The sequence below is a fragment of the Rhopalosiphum maidis genome, chromosome 1 (assembly GCF_003676215.2).
Source record: "Rhopalosiphum maidis isolate BTI-1 chromosome 1, ASM367621v3, whole genome shotgun sequence".
NCBI lineage: Eukaryota > Metazoa > Arthropoda > Insecta > Hemiptera > Aphididae > Rhopalosiphum > Rhopalosiphum maidis.
Genome location: NC_040877.1, coordinates 69500858 through 69513192, shown reverse-complemented (window position 1 = coordinate 69513192; position 12335 = coordinate 69500858). Strand labels below are relative to the sequence as shown.

Genomic DNA, 12335 nt, shown 5'->3' with positions numbered 1-12335 from the left:
TCAAGGACGCTTAAATTCCATAATGCAAACTATACAGCCAAAAATCTCATTTCTACGTGAATAAAACATATGTAATTTGTATGTTCCATAAATAAATACTTTCGGGAAATTTGTATCCAGAAAAAGTGACACATCAAAACCCGGAGCTATATATGTACCCTGAAAGTATAAAAACAAAACAGTTTAAATGTATCACATTAATAAGAAAATATTTAGTCGTGTTTATTAAAATAGTATAATATTTCCAAATTAATATCAAATTTGTAACATTTACATGTTATGAATACTAATAAGTAAATAAAATCTAATATTTTAACGAATTAGGTTTTTACCGGAAGTATAGGACAATCAATATTTTTAAATCCAATACCATTAATGAACGGTTGCCAATTCTTTCCCATTACATTTTTAAACGACGAACAAGCCTTTGGTGTCTTCTGTGTAAACGCATTTTCTCTCCAATTTCCAGATGCATCTTTGAGAGCCATTCTCATTTCCAACTATAAAAAAAAAACCCTAAAGATGAAATATATATTTGGCACTATGTTACAATATACAACACTATAGCGCGTTTTAGATACAAAAGTATATTTTAAAGTGAAAACAACGTACCGCAAATACGATTTTGTGTATGGTTTCATGATCAGCTAGAAAATTGCGTAACTCCTGTTTTATGTCCCAACCCTCCTCCCGCAAGTAAATGGATTATTTTATTAGCTATTAAAAATTATTATAATTATTACTATATTATATTATACAAGCCAGAAGTCTCTTATTATTATCTGATTATTGCTTCTCAAAAACGATAAATTATATGAAATTTAAATTTAGAACAATAGTTCCTCTAATGATCTAGTTGTGTAATAAAAAAAGGATTGTAAAAAAAAAAAATAATTTGAATGATGAAATAACATGGCGATTTTGTTTCGGTAAACTGAAATTCGAGTACACTTTTGTTTGCTATGGTTTTAATTGATGATCCTTGTGCAGATCAACATTTTTGGTCCGGTTTTCCATAAAATGTTCGTTAATAATTTCATAAAGATCCATAAAATCTCAGATTACTTGTATTACTTACTTTTTAATTTTTAGCTTTCAACTCATAAATAGTAAATATATTTGATTTAAAAAAATGTAATATATCAGATAAAATATAACCACTTACGAATAAACTGTCGTCAAGAGGTATTTCGAGAGTAGAATTTCCAAGGAGTAATGATGCATTATTGCCCTTGTGACCAATATACATGTTATGTTGGATTTTATTTTTTTTTTGAAGGGTTGCAATTATAAACCTGTTTGAAGTTTAATTGGAAAGGTCCCTAAACAAAAATATTAATCATTAATCAGTAACCACATAATATCTTAAATTATGTTTATTCTAATTGTGTTAGTTTAGTATAATTATGTATTAACTTAAATATTATATTACATAATATCACTTACAAAAAGAGGAGCTTGAAGAATTTTTTTTTGTGCAACCGATACCGATATAATAATAATTGTGAGTAGCAGCTGTATAAACATAAAAAAAATATGATGTTTCATGATTTATTTTTGGTGGTTCCGATGAGTATACAGCTACTGTTTAACACGTACAACCAAGTATCACAAATACTAGATACCTACTGGCTACTACTTATTTGTTATAATTCAAAAAATTATCAACAAAATATATATAATATGATTAGTTACACGCTCCACGATTTCTTACAATAGGTACGCGTGTTTAATAACTTTATTATCAATTACTGTTTCATCCAGTGATTGTATTGTCATTTGACATGGTATGGCACATTTTTGATTCCACTGAAAATGTATACCTAATTAAAATAATCTCTTTTTTATAAATTTAAATTAAATTATAGTATATATATAATCCAATTTTAATATTGATGTGTTTTTTTATAACATCATACATTACTGTTATACTCATTAGTAATATTTCGCTATAATTATTACTCTAATGAGGTTTTGTCAAATCAAAAAAAAAACCATTCATGGCGCGATTGTTCAGTTCTAATGAACGAAAAAATCGTGTGTTCCCAAAAGGAAATCTACAACAACGACTTTTTTGTTATTTAATGTGAGGAGTATTTTGAGTATTTTTTGATAATATGTTTATTATTTAAAAAAGGTATTGAAGCTTGATGTGTGTGTGTGGGGGGATCTTTGTTGACGGAATATGGAAAAATCGATATGAAATGCAAATTAAATTCTTGTTATTGTGATTGCGATATCTTTAAGTCAGTTGAATTCCAAAAGTTTGTACGGGAGAGAGTAAATCAAAGTTTGATTATTTTAGTTTGCTATTTTTAATGATTTTTAAATCCTAAAAGTCACTTCAGTTATGAACTATGATTATTAACACATTTAAAATATAAGCTATTTAGTAATTCTATAGTTTTTTAGAAAAAAACTAACAATTACGTTTTTTTTTTTTAATATTATCGTAGATATTTAATAATAAACCATTATAACAATGTTAATGTGTAACAAATTTCAAGGCCGTTTAAGTTCTAAAATGAAAACTTGACAGCCGAATATTTCATTTTTTTGTGAAAAATAAATGTAAAATTTGTATGTCCCATACAAAAATGTTTTTGGCAAATTGGAGTTCTTGAATATTGAAGTATCCACGCCCGATGCTGTGTAAAATCCCTGTAAGTATAAAAACAAGTAAAAGAGTATAATATAAACAAGTTGTTATCATTATATCATTCATAATTCATTTAATTCATTTAAATTATTCTTTTTTATTATTCCCACTTTTGCTTCTAATTTTATGGGATCATTCATGTTTGTTCACCTTTGGTATGGCCTTTACCCCGAAACTATCATAACTCACACTATCTTATTTGATTTTAAATATTGATGTTTAGTTAAATCAGTTATTTATTTTTCAATGACATTTTATATAATATAACTTAAGAGCTAAATTTTTAAAGATTTATTTTATTTAGTATTCAAAGAAAGAAAAGCTTTTGGGTTTTTTTTTTGATATTATACCGAATTCAAAAACATTTAACAACATTTTGGAAAATATTTAATTTCAAAATATTATGCTTTCAGTGTCGGTCTGTTTGTCATATTTTAATAACTTTCCATCATCAGTTATTCATAAAATTAACCAATGTTAAGGATGATGAGCATTACCATTGAAGACCCATCCACTTTTATCTAATAAATACACACAAATACATATATATATATATTATTGTAGGTACATTTGTCTGTACTTAGGGCTGCGGAATGTTATGTTATAAAATAAATAATATGAATAAATACATATTTGTACATATTTATTTTACTATAATTAATTATGTATTTTAACCTCAAGTATAATACTTCAAAATCAAAATTGAATTACTGATTAATTATAATAATTAATAAAAAATAAAAATAAAAAAAAATAACGTTAAAAATATAGATTATTACCGGAGGTATAGGACAATTGGTATGATTAAGTCCTAAACCTTTCGAAAATGTATTCCACTCATTTCCCAAAAGTTGTTTGAAAGTAGAACATGCTCTTGGCCATTTTTGCATAAACGAATTTTCTCTCCATCTTCCAAAAGCATCTTTGAGAGCTAATTTAATATCCAACTACAAAACATTTTACTGGTTAATAAATATCTGAAATCGGTCTAAAAAACTTAATATTAACGTGTATTGGAAAATAAACTATATTTAATGTTGAAAAAATACATATGTTTAGTTTCTACAACAGTTAGTAATTCACAAAGTGTAATTGTATCTTTAACCAATATCATTTAAGTTATTAGATTTAAATATACATTAATGAATTATTGGAATGAGATGTAATAAGAAACACATAATTTATTGTGGACGACAACGAACGAACATTTTCGGTAGCCGTGTAAGAGTTGTTGTACCTGCAAGCTCGTCGGCTGATACCTTGAGTGGGTATGTCGTGATTTGGAAATATCACATATGATGACTAAAATAGGCTGCATTCGAAAACCACAAACTTTTGATTTCGACCCCCAAAAAGTTTGATAGACAAAAACCACACACTATTTTTATTACTAAATAGCGGATAAGATAAGATTTTTAGGAGCACAATGTTGTGAAGAATTGTTAATGGACAGAAATCGTATTAAATTTTTAAAAAATGTCAGTAATGGATTTCAGCCAATCAACTTTAATTTTTTTTTTTTAATTTCAATACTACCTATATACAATTTTTTGTTTAGATTATTACTATTACATTATTTTTATTTTTTATTTATATAAATAATAATTAATAAATTATAGAATTTTAAAAAACTATTTGTCAATATAAATCATATATACCTACTAAAGTATATATAATACATATACTATTTGTCAAAATAATAAGTGTGCGGTTTTTGGATACAACAATTTTAAAAATTGTGTGGTTTTAATCTTATAAATGTGTGCGGGGTTTTAACCTACTAAAAGTTTGCGGTTTTCTCCTGTATTTTATCAAAAGTGTGTGGTTTTAGAATTCAACGGCTCAACGCTAAAATATTACAGGAAAATAGATATTGATAGTGTATTTAGGTATTTATGCATATATTTTGCGATTATCATTTTTTTGTGATCCTAATGTTGTGGTGGTATTATATAAATTATAGTTAAAACAATAATTATGATTATTAATGTATTTTATTTTAAAACAATATTCCATATTTTGTGATTTCAAAAAAAAAAAAAAAAATTAAATTGTATTAAAAAATAATTGCGTTCAGACCTTAAATAAAGAAAAAGGGATAATAACTTAAACCCTTGTAGTATTCATATCTGGTCTTAAGTAATAAAAGTGTGTACCTAACTATTAAGTAATTAAATTAAATATTTTTTTTATTTTCATAAAAAATGGTTTTTTTGTGAAATAGAAATAACAAATTTTAATTATCAGATTATTGATTATTCTTGAATAATTCATTTCAGAAAGTAAATCTATAGGTATATGGTATATTATAAACTAGTTATAGATACATTGATTTAATTATACCAACTTACAAATAAAGTATCATCAAATGGAATAACACCGGTTGAATTTCCAATAATTATTGTTTTATTGCCCTTGTGACTTAGATACCAGTTTATCTGGATTTTATTACTCTTCATAGGATTGCAACTATAAATATCTTTGAAGATCACGTTGTATGGACCCTAAGTAGTATTAAAAAAAATGTTTAATATTTTATCATAGTTTTATAATATAATGTACTGCAGGTACAGTAGTGAAACCTTTAAATATAAGATACCGTAAATAGTTGAAACGTATCTATTCTTCGAATGTTCAAACTTTTAAGTAGGTTCCCTATGTTTAAATGTGTTGTTAATTGGATAAAAGGACTACAATTAAGAGGTGACCACTAGTTAGATGTACTAGTCGAGAAAGAAATAAGAGATTTCATTTTTATATTTATGTTTGTATGTAATTATGTGTTGTATATTTGTATTAATAATTTCCTTTCGTGCTAATTACAAAACTCTCAAAATTAAATTTTACTCCTATAATCTACCTTACGGTAGATAAAAATGTTATGAATTTTATTGAATTTTTCTTTATATATATATATATTTGCTCAAGAGTAAAATATTTACTAAATTCGAAAAACACAAACATCTAAATTCTATTTTCTAATTATAAAATTATACTATTTTTCTTTTAAAAAGTTTAGGCATAAAAATACAAAGTCGTTTATAATTTTTTCTATTAAAAACTCAAAGTCTAAATAGTCTAATAAGTAGTCAATTTATTATAAAAAATAATTGTTGAGACTATTGCTTTAACGTGACTTCAATGTATATTTATTGTTACTTTTATATACACTTATTTTAAGATATCACTTACAATTGGAGAAGTTGAATGTATTTTTATATCGGGAGACTTGGCAGATTCAAAATAAACTGTGAACATAAGTTGCATAAACAAAAAAAAAAATACAATTTTTCATAGTTTCTATTTTTTCTTTTCCTAGTACCGTTGAGTATAATATTTGACGTATAAAACTGAATCGTATGTATACTAGATAATAATAAATAATAATACTAGATACTAAATATTATTTTTAAAATAATAATAGAAATCCGTTGTTGAATTTTTATTGACATAATATTTATTTTATTGTTTGCATTGTAATATAAAATATTAATGAAAAAAAATCAAATTTTAAAAATACGCTAAAATTGTATTAAATTTATTTTTTATATTGCTATATATCAGTTCTATACATTATTATAATGATATACGAATATTAAAAATTTAATGATTTATTTGTATAATTTTAATAATTATAATAAAAAATATAAATACGCGTACTGTGTACATGATACCATACAATAGGTTATTACGTAATATATTTCTATCACATATTCATATCGCTATTGTATTTTTGTGTTAAACTAAAAACTTAAATTATATATAATATGTATAATATTACTATAGTTTATTTTCATTTCGATAATTACTAAATTATTATACGATTATTATTATATTATAATTAGCACAGTATTTTATGATTGAATCGTATAACATTGTTTTAAGTTTTATATCAATTTTACACTTAATGTTTAAAGTAACTCTTGCAGTCCCACTTATCGTAAAAGGCATTTAAAGGAAATGGCGTAAGGATACCAATGTTCCCACCACCTTGTACAAAATATAAAAGTCTTACTATTACATTGTAATGGAAAAATCGGAAAATTGGGAAAAGGAAAAGATTTTTCAGAGATAGGCTAACCACCCGTCCTTGAAGAAAACGTTATCAAGAAGAAACCTAAAGAATAAGGAATGTGCTGTAGAGATGGAGAACAAAGCTCTATGGAGATATTGGAAAACTGCGGCCAAACATAGATAATTGAGATTGGATGCCAAGAGAAAAAGGAAAATTATTTTTATTTCCTAATTTATTCATATTTTATACATTTATAATAATATGTTTTATGTTATAAAAATTGATTACACATAAAAAATATATTTTTAAAATTTAAAATAATTGGAAATAAATCATTTTTTTTATGAATTTATATTTTGTATAAGTAGGTACTGTTGTTTTTCAAAATGGTTATTTAAAACTATTATAATTCTTGAGAAAAAAGGAACAATTTAATTTTTTTTTAATTCAAATAACCTCTTTAATAATTTTTCAAAAAATTGGTTAGATTACATTTCAAGGACGCTTAAATTCCATGATGCAAACTGTACAGCCAAAAATTTCATTTCTACGTGAATAATACATATGCGATTTGTATGTCCCATAAATAAACACTTTCGGGAAACTCGTATCCATAAAAAGTGATAACTCAAAACACGGAGTTATATAAGTACCCTGAATGTATAAAAACAGAACAATTTAAATGTATCACATTAATAAGAAAATATTTAGTCGTGTTTATTTTTATTAAACTAGTATAATCTTTCTAAATCAATCTAATCTGTAAAATTTTTGTGCTACGAATACTAATAATTAAATAAAATCTAATAATTTTAACGAACTAAGTTTTTATCGAAAGTATAGGATAATCGATATTTTTGAATCCAAGACCATGCATGAATGTTTGCCAGTTCTTTCCCATTAATTTTTTAAACGATGAACAAGCCTTTGGTATCTTATGCGTAAACGCATTTTCTATCCAGTTTCCAGACGCATCTTTGAGAGCTATTTTCATTTCCAACTATAAAAAAAAAACTTACAGATAAAATACATCTTTGGCACTATGATACATTTCACAATACTAACACGTTTTGGAGACAAAACGAAATTTAAAGTAAACCAACATATCGCAGATGCGATTGTGTGTACGGTTTTTGGACCGGCTTGGAAATAGTGTAACTGTTGTTTTATGTTTCCCCTCACAATGTTAGGTTGTACGAGTATTTAATAGCTTGTTCTATCAATTAAAAATTATAATTATTAATTTTATATGCAGTTATTATAATATGAATTATAAAAGGCAAATATCACTCATTTATTGATTATTATTTCTCGAGAACCATAAAATATATGATCTTTAAATTTGGAACAATATTTCCTCTAATGATCTAGATGTGTAGCAATAAAGGATTAAAAATAAAACAATTTTAAAAAAGAAATCACGCAATGATTATGTTTCAGTAATTGGAAATCGAGAACAGTTTTGTTTGTAATGGTTGCATTTGGTTACAGAAAATAAAATAGTTATTATTGTATATAATTTGAAACTTGCATTTTAAGTTTGATTAAAACCACACAAATGAATGTATTTAAAATATGTATAATTGACATTTAATGGATTTTAAGATCGATTTATTTTATACAATCGGAGACTTTTAATGGACGAGTCTTATGCAAATAACCAGTTTTCTAAGCGGTTTTAAAAAAATCATATGGTGGAATCGTACCTATGAATGTAATCGCCGAAATTCTCGCATTACGATACGATAAGTTATGATAAAAATAGTTACAAGTAATGACCATGTATTAACATTAACCACTTACAAAAATACTGTCGTCAAAAGGTATTTCTAGAGTAGAATTTCCAAGAAGCAATGATGAATTTCCTCTGCGACCTATATACACGTTATGTTGGATTTTATTTTTTTGCAGATGATTGCAACTAAAAATCTGTTTGAAGACTATCTGGAAAGGGCCCTAAAACAAAAAATAACCATAAATCAGTAACCACATTATATTTTTGGTGTTTTAAACATCTTAACTAGTTAATTGAACCAATATCTGAAAATAACGAGTAAACAAAATAATCTATGTATTTGTTCTATTTTAGCTGTACCCGTAAAAATAAAATCTATTCGTGACAATACAATTCAACAACTTAAACATTTATAATTTCAAACCGTACAAAATTAAACAAGCTTTTGAGAATCGTTTTCGTCCAGGTGAAGTTGGTCAGTTAGCAACGTTTGGAATTTCAGACGCTGATCTCGATATAGCTTGTAGTAGTCGTAGTGATTTTAAAAATATTATTAGAGTTATTTTTCGGGGGCTTATAAATATTTACTTTTTATTATTAATATTCTAAATGAAAAAATAAAAATATATTTATTTTGTCACAAAAATATGTACGAAATGAGAATTAAGGAAGGCCACCTTTCAGCTTAGTACATTATAAATTCAATTTTTAATTAGCAAAGAAAGATTTCTAGAAGTCACTAATATGCTACAATAAGCTTGTTTTACAAGTGCAGCAAAACGGCGGAACGAAAATACACATCAAAACACCGCGGGAATCAGGAGTAGTACATGCGACAATAAGTGATATTAAAATAAAGAAATAAATATTATATTTTATAACAATGCAATTAATATTGCAGTAGAGGCTCGATAGTCCGGACAATTTCAGACTGAGGTATTTCAAGTTAACCTACTCAAATTATTAGGATTTTTATTATTCTTTTCGCCACCATCATATTTATTATATTTTAAATTTAAAACAAATAGGTAAAATAATAGGTAGGCAATAAAAATGACGAAATTGTTTTTTTCGATTATAATGTTTTATAGATTAATTGGGTTACAACAACTACATATTAAGTTAATTGTATTTACGAACAAATTATGGATTTATATGACGTCCGCATTACCGCGTTCACTGGAATATTAAGGGTTCGTTATATCGATGCTTTACTGTGTATTATAAATATATATATTAAAATTCATTACATTTTATCTATATTTCCCAATATTTATACGAAAATGGTTCATAGAACAATTATGTAATACGCAAATTATTAATTAACGCCGTTACGATGAAACAGAAAAAAATATACAATAATATTTGTACTCTGAAATCTTGTAGTTGGAGTATCAAAGTATGAGTTATCGCCATGGAAAAACAATTTGGACAAATAACTAAAAAAAGAACATTTAGTTTTCACGCTTCATGACATTTTTTTAAATATAACTCAATTGTTAATTATAACTATAAATAGGTACTGATGATATTAATTATTGTTGTTCACTGCTTATATTTAATAGAATTATTGCAGTACAAAATATCTGTTTATTGTTTATATGGTTCCTTTATTTTTGTGGTTTCGATGAGTATACAAACAGCTATTGTTCAACGTGTAAAACCAAGTGGTGTCACAAACAATAGATAGGCACTACTTATTTGTTATATTTCAATAAATCATTACCAAATAATAAATACTAGTAGTTACAGGACACATAATTGTATACAATCGATACGCGTATTTAATAGTTTTATTATCGATCAAGGTCTTATCTTGCGATTGCATTGTTGCGTTATGGTACATTTTTGATTTCACTGAAAATGTATTTAATTAAAATAAATAATAATTTTTTTTTTTTTTTTATGTGGAATTATTATTTCTAACTCAGTGTTGGGGTATAATTTTATAACATTATTACTACTATATAGATTTTAAAGTATTCGTATTATAAACGAGTTTGAGTTTAAATAAAAAAAGATTAATGACCAATGAAAATTGCATGGCCTTTAAGTTGCTTAAACTAATACTATGTTTGCTCAAAACCATTTAACATTACCAGTAGTTTTTCTAATATGTAATTACATGAGTTTCTCATGTTTGAACCGCTGAAAAGTTGGTATTTACCAAGTGTATTGTCTTATTTAAAACAAGTTTTGTAGAATGCCATAATTTTACAAGTAATTAGCAAGAATTTCCAAAGTCCGTAATTGGACTTTGGAAGTCAATAACAAAGAAGTTATTAGGGCTGGATTGTCAGAAATACTAGATGCCTACTACTTATTTGTTATGATTCAACAAATTATTACCAAAATATATATACGATTAGTTACACGCTTCATGATTTCATACAATAGGTATGTGTATTTAATAGCTTTATTATCGATCACAGTTTCATCTGTAGTTTGAATTGTCACGTTATGGTACATTTTTGATTTCACTGAAAATGTATACCTAATTAAAATAATTCTTTTTTTATAAGCTTAAATTAAATTATAATATATAAATATGCTTCAATATCGATATGCTATTTTGTATAATATATTACCGTAATGCTCACCAGTATTTGTTAATATAATTGTTATTCTAATAAGGTTTTTGAAAAATCAAAAGAACATCACTCATGACGTAATAGTTCAGTTCTTCTTCTAATGCACGAAAAAAATGGTATGTCTTCAGAAGAAAATCCCCATACGACTTTTTTGTTATTTAATGTGTGGAGTAAATTTAGATTTGAATAAGTCATTTGATATTTTAAGTATGTTTAACACTTAAAGAATTAAGGAGGTATTAAAGTTTCCAAAAAAGCATTCCAATGGTTGGTGCGGTTGATAGTGGACATCTGTAAACTCTGCCACAAGTACCTTTTTTTAGTGTTAACTCCGCCATAAAAAAAAGTCGTAAAATTGAGTTTATGTAAATTTATCCAAAAAATAAATCAGGTATTAGTTTAAAATGTACACCTAAATTACAGGGTGGTTCTTTTATCATTAAACACTCATCATTTTAAAGTGTTAACTTTTTAATTTTTTTTTTTTTAACCACATACAAATAAAACTATCCTCAAAAGGTATTTTGAGAGTGAAATTTCCAAGGAGCAATGATGAATTGCTTTTGTGATCTACATACACGTCATGTTGGATTTTATTTTTCTGCGTAGGATTGCAATTAAAGACCTCTTTGAAGACCAATTGGAAAGGGTCCTAAATAGTTAATTTTAAGGTATAGTAAAAATATCAGGGCTTAATTAAACACGGATTATTATTTGCAGATTTTGATTAGTTAGTTTGTCTGTTCTTATTAAATTTTTTACAATGCGGTAGTCCACATAATATAAGTGAACATTTTAATATGTTAATTTTATAAATATCTGAATATGACAAAATTAAATATCATGTACATAAAGAAGAATTATTTGAAATCATACATGTAAAAACATAATGGAACACAAGGTAAATATAAAAATATTAATAGAAATATGATGTAGTTATGTTTCAATAGTTGAGAATCGTGTCAAAAAAAGGAAACACAGTCAAAAAATTGTTGGTGGTACAACCATTTATATGTCACTGTAAGATATACCTTATTGATATGCAAACACAATCAGATGATGAGTATTACTTTATATTTGTTTACCAGGTCCAACTCACAAAGTTTCTACTACTTCAACCGTTAAAATATTTCAAAGTGCCGAAAAAATTTTTGACGCAATAATAGGCATTTTAAAAACTTTTAAAGTACCATCAATTTTACAATCGTGGATTTTTAAATCAAGTTGTAACTGAAATCTATGCAATGTAGCCAAAACTTAAAATAGTTCATAGTAAGTCTCGCTACGTAAAAAAACAACACTCAGTCGAATGAGCTAACCAGGACATTGAAGATA

General features: G+C 25.7%; 2 pseudogenes; both read right to left on the bottom strand.

The window, feature by feature from the left end:
• On the bottom strand, window positions 1-5917 carry LOC113550359 (annotated as a pseudogene).
• Window positions 5918-7169: 1252 nt separating this feature from the next.
• Window positions 7170-11888, bottom strand: LOC113550281 (annotated as a pseudogene).
• Between the last annotated feature and the right edge of the window lie 447 nt (window positions 11889-12335).